Source organism: Plectropomus leopardus, chromosome 6 (genome assembly GCF_008729295.1).
Source record: "Plectropomus leopardus isolate mb chromosome 6, YSFRI_Pleo_2.0, whole genome shotgun sequence".
Lineage (NCBI taxonomy): Eukaryota > Metazoa > Chordata > Actinopteri > Perciformes > Serranidae > Plectropomus > Plectropomus leopardus.
The window spans coordinates 15,920,007-15,935,584 of NC_056468.1; the positions used below are offsets into that span (position 1 = coordinate 15,920,007).

The following is a 15,578-nucleotide window of genomic DNA, read 5'->3' on the forward strand; positions in this document are numbered from 1 at the left end:
TGTTAAAGTGATGCTGAGAAATAAGTGAAACTACTGTATTTAATAAACTGTCATACAAGACTGAGTAATTGAAAGCAATTTTCAAGGTAACTCATTTACCTACAGCATATACATATTGCACATTTTTGCTATATAATTATTACAAAACACTAATATGTAGGGTTTTAAGTCAAAATCAGTATGAACGCACTGCTTAACTGCAATCTTTCAGTGGTGGAATTATTAAGGTAATATCGCCTGCAATACAAATAGAGGAAGGGCAACGTCACCTTTATATTACAAAAGCTCATTTGAGTGTACAAATAAATACCTCCCCCATATCCTGAAATTCTTTGTTTTATATATTTTGTAATAATAGGACATACGATTTCAGTTAATTAAAAGTGATTTTCCCACCTTTGCTCCCCTAATTATACTGTACAGTGGTACAACTCCTGTGACTATAATTACTGATGATATTGCCCTCTGAGTTTCATTATAAGCCTTATTAATAAGGAGCTCTGAATCATGTGCAATATAACGCTTTGAATAACTTATACAAAGACCAAACGGTGGATCGGAAGGGAAATGCCTCACATCTCTCCTACAGAGTGTGAGATTACTTTTAAAGTAGGTATGTTTTCCCTGAGAACAGAGCCCAGATGTTCAGGCTGCTTGCATCCTTTTCAGTATAGATGTCATCTGTTAACATGAACAAAGAATAAATAAGAGACAGAGAGGTTTAAATGTTGTCTTTTTTAAAAGCTATAAATTATCAAAAATGTGTCATATGTTATACCCCCAAACACACATGACACACTTGTAGATTACACATTAAACATGATTTATCAGCCTGATGCTGGCCTTTAAAAATATGGATATAGACCAGTAAGTTTCATATAGTGCTTATATGACATTTTATAAATGCATTAATTGTTATGTGAGCTGGACAATATGGCTAAAATGAAATATCATAATATTTTTTACCAAATACCTTGGTATCCATATTGTGATTATATTGTAGGATTGACTGTTGCTGCTTTGACAAAATATTTACACAATGAGATTTTTGATTTATACTCATCAGTAATGTGGATAGAATGACTTTGTTGGTTAAGGCAAAAAAAAGAATCTAGAATAGTCTAGTAAGTATAGAAAATTTTATCAATTTACTGTAATGCAGCCTTAAAAAAACAAGAAAAGACAACACCTATGTTATTGCAATACCCAAAATTTAAGACGATATCTAGTCTTATATCCTGATAATGATAAAATATCTATATATCACCCAGCCCTAATAATAATATGTTACATTTGTAACTTTTTGTAAATATTTCTTCATTCTACTTCTTGGTTAATTCCCCAGGGTTATGTCATTTTCCCCAGTATTTTCTATAACTAAATATGTGTAGCAGAAATAAATGATAATTGGCAGTGTAAATTCTGTAATAACGTTTCAGAAGAAAAAAAAATCTGAATATTCCAGTTTAGTTGTAGCATAGTGTATTAAGACTCAAGTGGAAAAATTTTGGTATTGGGACTGACCCTCACACACACACACACACACACACACACACACACACACAAAGTAAGATCTATAGATCCCCAGCTGAGCCTGTGAGTTAAATTGGCCTGCAGGTCTTTCTGTACCCCCTGTGAAGCTTGGTCGTCACATCATGTGGCATCAATCTGGTGTCAAAACACCAAATGTCTCTCAGATTCATCGGGGAGCGGACGCAGGAAGAGTGACTGAAAGCAGTAAATACCAAATAAAGCTGGAAGCATCCTCAGACATATCTGACACACAACAAAGTACTCCATGTGTCTCGTAGTGCTTCTGTAATAGCTGGCTAATTCTCAGGAGCAGTGAGGCAGAGTGCTTGACAACATCATCTACTGTGACAGGCAGATTGTGTTTTCACGTGAGCGTGATCGACAACAGATTGCACTGAGCCCGGGCTGTTCCTGTTTGCCCTGGAAATGTGTTAGTGTTTATCTTTTGCTTGAGAGAGGCATTCCTTTCTTTCTCCCTCCGTTACAAAAAAGGCACACATTTTCAGGCGAGCTGTTTTGCATGTGTGTGTGTGTGTGTGTGTGTGTGACACACGCTGCGAAGTGACTGCCAGGAGAGGCTTAAGAAACAATCCGAGCAAGATCAATATCAGCAAACCGCACTTATGTGTTTGACTTAACATGCAGTCGCAGTTTCCCCTCTTCTCTTTTTATGCACAGCCGATGCCAAACCTCACGAAATTGCATTTACCCAAAAGCCTAAAGTGTGTGTGTACACACTGTGACATATTTGAAATTACATAATTGTTTTGGCAAACTGTTGATTTTTCTCCACCAAGCTTTGATGAGACTGTCAACCCACACTTGAACACACACACACACACACCAAAACACAAGTTCAGGATTGCATGTTCTGAGAGTAGGAGAGAGGGACAATGGCTAATGAGTTGAGTAAAAAAAAGTTTCAGATGGCAACAGAGTAATAATCTAGTTTGTTTTAATGAAGGAGAAAATAATTCTGCTTAAATGCCATAACGTACAATATTTAACCTGAAACACACTCTGCTTGTTTGCAAAGACTTATTATGTACCCAAGTCTGAATTCATCAGGCATAATGGGACGCAGTCTGAAAAACATAATATAATGTAACAATAATCTGGTTATAATGCTTTAACTTGTTTCTGTCATATTCAGATTGAGCCATACACTTGGTAGTCTCAAGAGCAAAATATACAGTAGGTCTTCCCTACTTAGCATTAAATGTGTGAGCACAGAACGAGGCTTTAAGTATGCCTTCACTATAAGTTTATCCCTGTAGACAAGTCAGACAGTCATTTATGAATATGCATGAGCCAGTGTTTGCCTCGTTTAATGATTTTTCACCATTCAAATATATTCAATCCACCTCCCCCCATTTATTTCTCTGTGCTTCATGTGGACATTAAACACACTCACACAAAGATGTTAACACTGATCCTGCTCACTATGTGCAATGTGCATGCAAACAATTACCATTTTACTGGCAGGTTCACTCTCTCTTCTCCTCCCCATGCTCCTTCTCCTCCCAGGTGCCAAGCAAAGACACCCTCAAGCATTGTGAAAGAACCGATGAATCGCTGACAGGCAGCACAGAAAGCTACAAGACTGAGGGCACGCAAGACGGCAGACGAAGGAACATTGAACGTGGTATGTACACTCATGCAGGCACCCATAGGTGTCCATGTGTCAGTATTTGATGCAATTGCCAGTGCTAAGAGGTCTGAACAGAGGAAATTTTCTGTTAAGGGGTGTCAGATCTGTGTGTTTCATACACGCTGATATGTGATGCCATTGATATCTGCCATGTTGCATTTATGAACCCACTGAGTCTAACAGACTACATCTTATTGATTCTTATGGAGGTCTGGGGGCCAGAGGAAATGCTATTAAAGATTAAAGGGTCAGGTGATGTGAAGGTGGTATCCCGAGTCATCAGACACCCGCGGCTTCAGTTACAGGCTGTAATGTCCGCCCGTCAAGCAGATTAGCCAGCTTGATTTATTTATTAACTGATTTCATGTCCCGCCATTTCCTACCTTGACTGACTGGGTGACTGACTGACTGAGTGGGTGACTGGCTGCATACATGGCTCATGCTTCACAGGTGAGCTTCAAAGGAAGGGAAAGATTAGGATGCCTCTCGGTGTCCACTTACACTTCATGCAGTCTAGTGACAGACATTACTGTGAAGCTCATGAGAGAAATGTTAAGTTAAATATGTGGGGATAGAGTCTAGACTTAGATGATTTATATTTTCTAGCATGGAAATGCTAAAGTTTATCAACTATATATAAAACTTTCACCATCCCAAATTATTGTCAATGAACGTCAAACACAAGATTTTCTTTTCCTGAAAATGAATCTCAAGAGTGAGACCTGATCGTATATTAGAGTATAACAGGCTCCATATAAGACAACCACTCTTTAAACTGATACAGCACCCATATAATGCGAGTATAATAGAAGCGCAGTATTACAAGGCCTATCTGGGATTCATCTCTGTACAGACTGCCTGTCTGTGTGTTATCTGAAGTGGCAAACTTGCTGTTCTAATTGTTATCTTCACACTAATAGAGTGGATGTTTTGAAATCATTTGGTTGGGTGGATAAAGGCTTGGTAATTCCCCCATGCTTACTGTCTGTGTCACGGGCTTATCTGCAGCAGATAGCGGGGTCCTGGAGAATGATTGGCGGCATGCAGTAGGTGGAAAGTTTGGAAGTAACTCAGAGGAGGCAGCCTTCAGACATGGAGGAAATCTGTTGAGAACTGATGATGATGGTGTCATTCTGGGATTACTGAATAGGACATATGAGTTGATCCTAGTGTTTATTGCAAGAAGCATATGATGTTTTGTAGTAAAAAGTCTTAAAATCTAAGTTTTCTTAAAATAATATGTTCTTTCTGCCATTTCTTGAATCGACATATTTACATGTTTTGTCTTTTTCTGATGTGGCATACATGAAACAACAGGCCACAGCAAAAATATCAACTTTGGCAGATGGATTTAGCTGTCTAAAGTCGGCTAAAGATGCTTAAGGTGCTCTCCGTTGGTTCATTAGTTAAAGCACACACTCCTCATCATCTTCCTCTAGTGGTCCTCTCTGAGCAGTTAATTGTGCGTCCACTCTATCGGGGCTGGCGCGATAATAAAGCATTAAGAGCCGTGCCTCTTTCATTAAAGTAGAGTTGGGAAATGTGAGCCCGCCCCTTTCAGGAGTCAAAAAAAAAGAGGAAAAAAAATCGATTATTTCTCCTCGCGCTGGGAGAGGAGAGGGCTTGGGGAAAGACTCGGTCAGGATTGTGGGAAGGAACAGAAACAGCCTCTCAACATCACCATCAAGCTCCAGACGTCCAGCAGTACACCAGCACCACCTCCAACCAACACCATCGCCGCTCCACCGGGTCCCTCTCCGCTCACCGGCACCGCGCAGAGAGACCAGGCGACGCGTCCTCGCCGCCTCCTGAGCAGACACTGTCCGATCAGAGAGAGAGAGAGAGACAGAGAGAGAGAGAAAGAGGGAGGGAGAGAGTCAGAGAGAGAGAGAGAGAGAGAGAGAGAGAGTAGTTGTCTCTGACATTATAGAGACTCCTACCACGTACTGTAGGTTACTTTTTTTTCCTCCCGGCGACGTCCTCAGCTAAGTTGCGCTCCTGGATTTTAAGTGCGTCTTGGCGAAGTCCGTCCCCATCAAGCAGCAGCTTTCAGCCTTCCTGTCAATCGGCCGGACCAAACAACCGGCGGACCGTTTGTTGTGTCTTTCACTTCAACCCGGACAAGATTTCATGCGAAATAAAGTAAGTACCGCGCTCCACGCTTCACTCGCAAAAACATCCACAACAAGACACTATGCATCATATGATCCGTATTTTTAATCTTCCAGAGGGAAACTTGAGGGTCTATTTTGACGCGCGCGCTTCCTCCTCAACAAAGTACAGGAACTGCGTCTATTGATTTGTTGTTACCCTGATCGACTTATGCCGGTGACAACTATGTCACATAATTACAGGCTGACATCAAATAGCTGGTTATGGTCTATTAGGAGAGTCGGGGTCTGTCTCGTGTTTTAGGTAGTGTTGCTGTCTTGTGTCGACCTTGTGGAGCTTTCTCGTGTCCACATGCAGGCGCACAGCACCCAAAGCCACAGCTACTGAATACGCTCCTCTCTTTAATATAACATAATACAGTATGATCTTTTCTGCGCTGTGGGATGGCACATGAAAAGTTGTAGTTAGTTTAAAATGTAGCGTTTAATCTACCTGATGTGTGTTTTTTATTTTATTTATTTATTTATTTTTACAAAATAATATAAGAAGAAACTCGAAAAACTCAAACAGGACAAATTTGAAAAATACAAGCAGCTCAGAAGTTTTAAAATCTTTGATAATTAGCTTCATTAAAGCAACAAAATATAGGAAAACTCACTACGTATAAGATGCACTTACTTTGTGATAAAATTCAATGCTAAACTGATGTGCCCTAATGATCACCATTATCCTGTTATTTCACATTAAATTAGAATAACCTGTGCATTGACAACTTTCTTAAATATATTAGAAAATACTGAATGAAATAAACATTTATAATTTCCAAACCACAATACACGAGAACCCACTTTTCCAGACTTATTTGAACGTGAATTCATGCAGACCAGACTCACAGTGTTACTGTAAATCAGAGTTTTCGAGAGGGTTTGGCGTATTCAGGCTGAATTTTAATTTCTCCTCTGTGACTTTGCCATGAGATTGTTTAAACTTATTCCACTCTACAGCGAGACTGATATATTTGTACAGTGAGTTTAGTTCAGTCTCGTGTGGCTCAATTGAACCTGTTGCAGTGAGAGGATTAATAATGGCACCATAATTAACCTGTAGCGACTTTCACAGGTTGCAGCTTTAGAAACCCAATTGGATTTATTTGTTTTAAAGGTTGGATGCAAGGCCCGCTGATGAAATTTGCACATGAACTAAACGTTGTTGTGATATTTAAAATTTACCACAGCACACTTCATTTTAATTAAGACAGATTGTGAAACTGACTGGACTGTGTGCATTGAGCTCACGTCCATTAATATAAACTACAGTTCATTTCTGTACCCACTCTTGTGAATTTCTTATGAAGTTCAAGACCAATTTAAATACTAAAATAAATATAGTCCATTTTAAAAATTAAAAAACTGCTATTAATGTAGAGATGGCTGCAGTTTCTCAAAATTAATAAAACTGATATAATCACAGCACATTTTGAGATATAAAGGAACTATTACATTTGAAATACTCTATCAGTGAGATATTTTGAAGGCATTTTTTAAAGTGATTAAGTGTTGCTGCCTTCTACAACATATCAACCTAATTTGTGACTCTGTGAAAAGCGTATATCACACACTCAGTAACTTACTGCTTGATTGCATTTCAGTTTGCTGAATTTGAAAAATAAAAGGCTCTATAAAGTAAATGTAACATTTGAGATACATTTTTACACTTAAAGGAGATGTTGTGTCCTGTGGATTGTCCCGTTACTTTTTATAATCCTTTATGCTGTTTTCTATGAGTTAATTACTCATGAAAAAAATTAAATATAAAAGTGTATAAGTCTATAAAATGATTTAACACATGGCCTTCCCTCTCCTGCCCATCGTCAATGAAGTTGTTCTGTGTGGCCTGTCTGGCCTGTTGCTCTCTTGGGATTTAGCGTTAGGTTAATCCGCTCAGAGGAAGGTGAGCGCTCGCATGTGGACCCACGATTACACACAGAGGACTCTGTCAGCCAAGCTCTGTAATCTCAGAGACCCTGCACAAACACACACACACATGCATGCACGTATGCAGTCGCACGCAAACTCACACAAATGCCTAGGCGAAAGCATGGTCTGCCTCCTTTCTCTCCCTCTTTCAGTGTCTCTCTGCTATGCACACACACACACACACATGCACACACAGCGACACCCACACTATCTGGCCTGCGCTGCTTTTGTTTCTCTTATTCTCTTAAGACCTCTCCCTCTTGACAAATCATTTGGGATTTTGGGCGCTGATTCACAAAACCAACACTGACAACAAACTCTTACCCCCTCACACAGAGAGGGATTAGAAGGTCACGTGTCCCTGTGATTGGCCGGGGCATTGAGCCGATTGTCAGGGCACTTTGCTGTACACCAGGGGCTCAGTAGAGCTTTATTTAAGTGAAGGGAAGGGACACATTGTGTGCCATGGTCAGGGTTTTGCCATGTGTTTCAAAAGTGCTCCGACAAAATCAGCATAGGATGGACTGTTGCTGCTATCTTTAATCATATAATATTATGCCTGTTTAATGTGTGAATGCTTATCTGAGTGCTGTGAAAATCTGTGCCATCAAGCCTTTTTTTTTTAAAAAGGAGTAAAGTATACCACTGTGCTGCCTCAGAGCATAGACATTTAATACTGCACAGAAGGCACATTTTGAGATTCCCTCCTTCTATGAAAACATTATTTTTAATGGAAACATCAGAAGCATTTATGTTTAAGCAAATAATTTAATGGCCCCTTTTGCTATGCTTTAAAGTTTTTTTTTCACTAATGGTTTCAAATATTTTGGAAGGGGTTTGCAGCGTTTGCTCAGTTAAACATCAGTAAAACACTCATTTGCAGATTGCAGGTTGGCAAGATCTGCAGGTAGATATTGAAGGAACTGTAATTGGACTTCATGCCCTTTGGCTCAAATAAGAAGGTAATATAAGAGTCAATTGTAGAGAATCCTATTTACCTCATATATAAGGAGTATATAATATCTTAAACTGTCAAGAGACATGCCTGTAAATAACGCAGTTTACGTTCTTTCAAATAAACGTTACAAACAACACTAAAAATCCAGATGTGGTAGAATAAAGATCTTTTTTTTTTTAACAAATTTATCTGACACAAACTGTGTTGAAATGTTAAGCCATTTGCCTTAAAAATGACATTTTTCTTGCCTGTTTATAAGCAGATGAAAATACTTAACTTTTATAATAACTCAAGGGCTTGTTGTATTCCTGTTTATTGCACAAGGCAGGTGTTCCCTCTTTTGCAACATGGGAGGAAAAGTCTCTTACTTTTGTTTTCATACATTTTTATAGAACTAATGAAAAGTGCAGGGCTCAACCTCACCATGTGTTTATTTACTCATTTCGAACAGATCTCCCTTTCTTTGTCCTAACTGTTGTGCATGTTCGAAATGTTTACCCAAATGTTTCTTTGCCTTAGGAGCACTGTCTGTATATCTTCATAAGAGCTGCAATTACTCTTGAAACTTTAAAAAAAAAAAAAAAGATAATAATCTAAAGTAAATAACACAGTCCTTGAATGGTTTATGGCGGATTGAATGCATATATTTGAATATGTCCTGGTTTTTGCATAATGATGCAAAGTCTTCTTCTGTCTCTATCTAGTAATTAGCGGTGACGTTCAGCAACTTTCTCTGTACGCTGTAAGTGGATGGGGGTGTATGGGGTTTGTTCACTGGGGTGTTAAAGATCACAGAGGAATATATCAGCCTTTGATGTTTAATTGTATTGTAAAACACACTTTAGAATATTTCTGCATAAAGTAGACTTCTGGCTGTGCTGTGCTTTGTGTTTGCTGTTTCTTTGTGTGTTTGTCTGTCAGTATGTGCTGTGTGTCTGGGTGGTGTGTGTGTGTGTGTGTGTGTATGTGTGTGTGTATGCGTGTGCGTGTGTGCGCGCGCGCGTTCAAGTTTGTGTCTTGTCTCCGTCTGTTTGCGCGTTGGAATGTTTGAGCTTTTGTGTTTTTCGTCTGAGTTTTTGTGAGGTTGTCGCTGGTGTATATTCAAATGAAAATGCATGTGTTTTTCTTTTTCTCCTTTATTCTCACACTGAGGAGGGTAGGATTTGATGTCTGGGATGATGGAGCAGTCTGGAAAACAGTGTCAGTGTGAGGGCTGAAAAGGCAAACTGAGAAGACAGATGCGCAGAAACACAGAGAGAAAACGTAGATAGAAATGCGTTTGAGCTTAGATGACTTAAGAGCATGGCGACAGAGCGTTCAGCCTGTGATCAGGTATTCTTCATTAAAGAGTGATGCTTTCGTGATGTCATGCTTAACACGCGGATCTAGATGAACAGGATGTCCTGCCTTCTTCTTCCTGTTTCCTGTTTCCTGCCCGGGCCTGTTGGTCATTATGGCAGCAGCTGCCTGCTGGGTGGTCTTTGCTCAGTAGTGCTGACCACACAATCATATCGTCAGCTGCGGCCCACCTAAAGAGACACCCAAAACACCTCACCATACTTGAGGCCTGCTCCCTGAAATATTTGGACAGCGAGAGAGTCCTGGGAGGCGAGAAGGCAGGAGGAGTGCAGGGAGCAGAGGACTTTGAATGATAAGACAGAGAGAAACATTTAGAGTGGAACAGAGGTTGGATTTCTTTGTCTAAACATTTGATAGTTCAGAACAGGCTAAATGTCTCAGCATCAAGACTTAAATCTTAAAATGGGAATTCATTTATAAATGAGTCCATTAACTTCCCCGGCAGACACTTGATTCAGTTGCCTTCTTGCAAGATTTTTATTCTTTATTCAGTATCAGTGTAACAGACAGAATCCAGACAGCCTAGTATAGAGTGTATATATGTAATACCTGCTCAAAACATGTTGTGCATTAAATCCAGAATTAACTGGGAATCCTTTTTAGTGAGTTTTACTTCAAGGTAGAGGTGTTTGCCATCCATGTGCATAAATCTGGCAACAGCGCATGTTCCATCATAAAAAACAGTACCTGACCTGTGAACGGTGAGGGGCAACTTTTTACCCCCTAATATATTTTCAGAGAGAGACCCCCCCCCTCCTTCACCATCTCCTTTTAGTGTGGCACACATTTGGACTTCACCCAATGCCAAGAAAAAGAAAAGAGGTGTGGAGAAGGGGAGAGAGTGAGAAAAAAATGTCGAAATGTTTTCCAGTGGCTGTAATTTATCTTTGTCACGACTGCAACATAGCCGAGTCATTCTGCAACGAAGTCCGGCGAGACACACAGAGGTAGCTCTGTGCCTTGGCCCTCACACAAGCTCACATCCATCTGAAACCCCTGCTCACTCGGCTGCCACAATCTGCGCCGCTGCCGCCACTGCTCCCCAGCCGCGCGGCCGAGCCTCACATTGCTATCCCGGATTTCTAGTAGATCTAGTGTTCACACTAGATTCAGAGGAATAAGTTCTCGAATTTTTACCCAGTCAGGCTTTTGTGTGATGTTGCTCTTGTAATGGAACAGTGTCACACTAAATTGCCACTAATAGGCAGCGCGATTGATAAATCTATCTCCTTTTTCTGCTCCAAGGAAGAATATTACAGTCTTAAATGCAGTGCTTATTTTTCATTTTCGAGTCTCAGATATCTGGGCAAAGTCTGCTCAACTCCGAGGGGACCGTGCTGTTGAAAATGCTGTTAACACTGTCTAAGTCGAGAAACAGCTATAGAAGAATCCACGCTCAGTGCTCTCTCCCCTCTTCTCCAGAGCACACAGCCTAACCAGGCGGTGTCCTGCCAAAGTCCACACCAGTGTTCCTTTCCACTGTCATCTGTGCCATTCCCACACCAAAGGCCAGCCCGTAAAAGAATGCACAGCACAGGACTGTTTTGAACACTTGCATTACTCAGCTGACCAAAAAGTCAGGAGAAAACAGGACAAAGAGATGTAGAAAAAGAAAATGGCGTGTTGCTGCTACATGAAGAAAATTGAAAAAGAGAGAAAGAATGAATTGTGCTCAAACTTTTTAACTAAAGTGCGCCTGAAATCAAACTTAATAACACACAATAACACAGAGTAATATGAAGTGCCCCGGGGGTGGAGAGGGGTGAAGCAACACCCCCCTGCCACACACACCCCTTTTCTCTCTCTCTGTCAATTTTTTTTTTTTTTTTTTTTATCCCAGCTCCTTCTGCCCCGTGATGTATGGCTTTTTCCTACAGTGGCTCTTCCAAAGTGCAGCTCGTGATGTCATTAATTTTATTCATACTTTATGGATGCTCTGTCTGGAAAAAAATGAGCGAAAAAGGAGAGGGACGATGTGAAGGGAGAGAGGGAGAAAGATAGAGAGAAAGAGAGAGGCAGAGTGAGGGAGAGGGAGAAGAGATGGTGTTGCGGAAGGAGATTTTCAGTGCAGTTGCATGTATAATGAATGAGGGGGCACTTTGTTTGAAACTCCAGCCCGGCGCTTCACTTCAAGGTTTGCTGGGCAGAGTGGGGCCTTGTGATCTCACACCAGCCACTCTCTTTATCCTGCCAATAGATGCTTTCACCTGGCACTGTGGTTCGACCCAGTGGAAAAACAAATAACCTTGTGTGTGTATAAGAGAAACACAGAGAGGGAGCACTGACAATGGAGCAAAAGGTTGGGTGGAAAGGGTGAGGAGCGGGTGAGAGAGGAAAGAGGTGAGTTTGTATAACAGCAGCAGTGCAATGACGCCCAGACGATACTGAGGAGAATACTGGCACCCAGCCCACACTTCCTAAATAGTGCTCTCTACAGAAATAGCTCAGCCTTGATATTGACTTTTGTCTGGTGTGTGTGTGTGTGTGTGTGTGTGTGTGTGTGTGTGTGTGTGTGTGTGTGTGCATGCTCAATAGGAGGACAGAGATGGTTTCATTGTCTAGTGAGGAGTTTTTCATTTTGTTAGTATCTGTTGTTAATTCGTGTCCAGTGTTGCTCGATGTTTTTATGCTACTGGTGTGTGTGTGTGTGTGTGAGAGAGAGAGCTTAAAAAAGTGTGTGAGTAAAGCAGCGAGCAGCCTTTATTATACTGGGATAAAAATGGCCTCCGTCTTATTTTTGGCCCTGTGCTGGACTCATGGTTTTATAAATAGCTGAGGAAGTGTGGGGGATACCTGTCGTGGCTCCACGCTCCCTCCAGCAGCAGAGTCCTGGTGCCTTCACGTCACATCCATCCACCGCCGGCCCACTCTGGGCTACGGCAGAGCAGCCCTCTCGGGGGCCGAGCAAACAGGATGGGACTCAAATTGAGGGTGTGAGAAAATCAGTCTCTGGAGTAAAAACACAAAAGGGCTCGCAGTTCAGCATGAGCAGCCTAGCTGACGCTGTCAGACTTTGTAAAGTACGGATTAAAATGAAAAAACTGCAAGTTAATTTATTTTCACAAACACTGAGCAGGGTATAAGGCTTTAAGAGGAGTGTCAAGATGGCAACACAATGAACGTCCTCAAAATGAGAAGTGTGTTTTTTCGACACTTAGTCTACGAGTGTAAGGTCATAGGGTGGTTTTCTCTCCTCTCTGCCATCTGTAAGCTGAGGTGTCTTGTTAATTTCATTTCTGCGTCTCAGGCATATGCCATGTGAAGAGCACTGAGAGTGTTAACTTTCTCTCTTTGCGTTGATATACACTGTTTCCCTCACATTCTGCTCTCACTTACAGGATAATCTGCTTCAACATTTTTTGAGGGTACATTCAGTGTTTTGAAATGATGGGGTGCTCAATAAAAAAAATATTTTGTGAACAAAGTTTTATTGACAATGTTTGAAGCCAGAATTGAGTTATTACAGGCGGTTTACGCATTGCAATCCATCAGTTATTTATTTATGAAGAGGTTCAGATAATTCGGGTCAAACTCCTATTTAATGTCTCAGATATGTGGTCAGATAACATCTTATTGTTTATTCATATTATTCTTTATAGAGCGTCATAGTTCTCCATTGAGCCATCTAATAATTTGGTCTTGCATCCACATTATCACCCCGAGAGATGCTCTTTTATCTGTTTAACTGCAGCACAAGTGGAGTCTGTCTCACAGAAAGTGGAAAAACAGCGCATGTTAAGCTTGTAATTCCATTAGACATGAGCATCATCCCTGCTGCATCCCGACCGGAGTTATTGTTCACCCTCTTAATGAGTGGCACTCTACATCTTGGCCCCTCATAACAGGGGCCCAATAATCATATTAAGGAAGGGACACAGAGAGAGACATATAGATAGAGAGTTAGAGAGAGGGAGAAATCTTTGAAAAGCTTATACTGCCCTTGGTGGACTGTCTCTTTACACGGCAAAAGAGAAATCATTCCTTTTCCCTTTTTTTCTCTCCCCTGAATGTGCTTCCTCTGTGAAGGGAATTGTGCTGCCTGTTATTAATGTGCTTTTGACAGCTTAATTTGATAAGCGGGCTACTTGTTAAAGAAGCCTTGGATTGTTCTCATAGAAAGAACACGCTTTTTTTCCCTCCCATGTTCTTCAAAATGCTGCCGCACAGTCTGTCGATGACCCAGTTCTGAGAGATGGTCGAAAACAAGGAAGAGCAGTGCAAAATCCACAGGGGAAAAGAAAGGAGAGAAGGCGAGAGGGTAGCGGGAGAGGGAGAGAGAAAGATAGAGTGAGGAGGGATACTATAAGTAAGAAAGGCACTTGTGGGAAGTTAACTCAAATGCTTTTCTTTCTTCTCTCTCCCTCTCGCCTCCTCCTCATTTCTTCTTCCTCCTGCACTGAGCAGCCTACCTTCTCGCGCTCCTCTTCCCTGTAGCCTAATCGGAAGAGAAACGCTAGGAACGATAACGGGGATTAGCTTCCACCGCTCGCCAACTCCCCTTGGTTAAGTACACGTGTAATGAGTTGTTTATTTGGGATAATGCACAGTAGGTGCAGCAGAAGCCCACAGCTGCCCTCACCTCCCTCCTCTCCTGCGTTCACACACGCACAACAGAAAAATCCACGTTAAGTCAATGTGTAACAGCACACACGGTGTGAACGTTGACGTGCGCAGGTATGTGCAAATACATACATTCGCACACTCTCACATACACACCCACACAAATTTCCACACACAGCTGTGATGCAGGTCACTTGCTGTGCAGAGGGAGAAAAACTGGGAGTTTGGAGTTGAAGGGGTGGGTTTAGTGTGTGTGTCTGGTGTGTGGGTGGGGTGGGGGGGGGGGGGGGGGGGGGGCAACGTTCTCAGGCCTTCATTGGGTCATAAGGCCAGGGGATTTTTCTCAGGGTGAAGAGAAGGGGAAGAAATTGACTGATATGAGAAAAAATGAAGGGAAGGAACCAAGAGAAGGCAAAGAGATATGTTGTGCCCGCTCGTCTGCTGCGTGTGTCCGATGCTCTTGTGTGCGTGCGCGCGTCAACTTTGTGTGTATGTACATGAAGTGGAAAAAGCTGTTGCCTTGTGGAGGGGACGTGCTCTGCTATCATTAGCTGGGGGGTGGTGGTGGGGGAAGTAGGAGGGGGCAGGCGAGGTTATGTGAACGGTGCAGCTGTGCTCGCAGCAGAGGGATTTGAGTGGAGGGGAGGGGGGGAACTCCAGGCAGCCAGGTCCTTCACTGAACCACCAGCTCGCAACACAGAGGAGGAGAGAAGAGAGAAATTCAGCCGAAGCAGCGAGCCTTGTGAACCAAACACAACTCGCCGCCGCCCCCTCTGTCCGCCATCCCTCCATCCCCCACTCTTTCACTCCTCCGCTCCTCCACTCTAGCCCTTTACTTCCCAAATAGGAAAAATAAATAAATAACGATTGATGCTTGATGGCAAGGATAAGAGTGCAAGAGAGAGAGGAAGAGGAGGAAAAAAGAAACAGTCATGATTTATATATAGTGTAGGGTATGCTTTTCTGATGACCATTTGTGGTTCAACTGTCCATTTTCATCTCTGATTTCTGACAAAATAACATTTAAATCTGTTAATAATAATAATTTTCAAGTAACTGTATTAGCGATACAGAATTGTTGTTCAAGTTTGCAGTTTTTGTTTGGGGGGATTTCCCCATGACTTGACGCACAATTCCAAAATCACTCAAATTTGTTTAAAGCTTCCTCCCCGCCTCTCTTATTTTGCTCGCTGAAAGAGTCGAAGCCCACGTAGCGAAGGATGGCGCGGCAGACGAAGACCCAAACTTGCTTGTCAGCCCGTGTGATCAGTCGCTGTAGAGAGACAAGGCAGGGGTGGCTGAGAGACGACAGAACACAGAATGGCACCGGCGTGCACTGCTAATGCATTCAGCCTGCCACCATATCCAACAACAAGGCAAAATATCACACAACTCACTTCACAAGATGTTCCTACAACAACAACATCAA

At 41.8% G+C, this 15,578-nt stretch overlaps 1 protein-coding gene across 9 annotated transcripts in view; it reads left to right on the top strand.

Annotated features, from left to right (window-relative positions):
* The window catches only part of mef2cb (myocyte enhancer factor 2cb), a 75,452-nt gene that overhangs the window by 6,013 nt on the left and 53,861 nt on the right, over positions 1 to 15,578 (top strand). For 2 of the 9 annotated variants that reach the window (XM_042488929.1, XM_042488932.1), the window contains exon 1: positions 4,758 to 5,326. The gene's annotated coding sequence lies outside the window, so the exon portion shown is untranslated. Of the gene's footprint in view, positions 1 to 3,060; positions 3,179 to 4,757; positions 5,327 to 15,578 lie in introns of those variants that run through there. The other 7 variants (XM_042488934.1, XM_042488935.1, XM_042488926.1 and 4 more) reach the window with 4 other exon arrangements.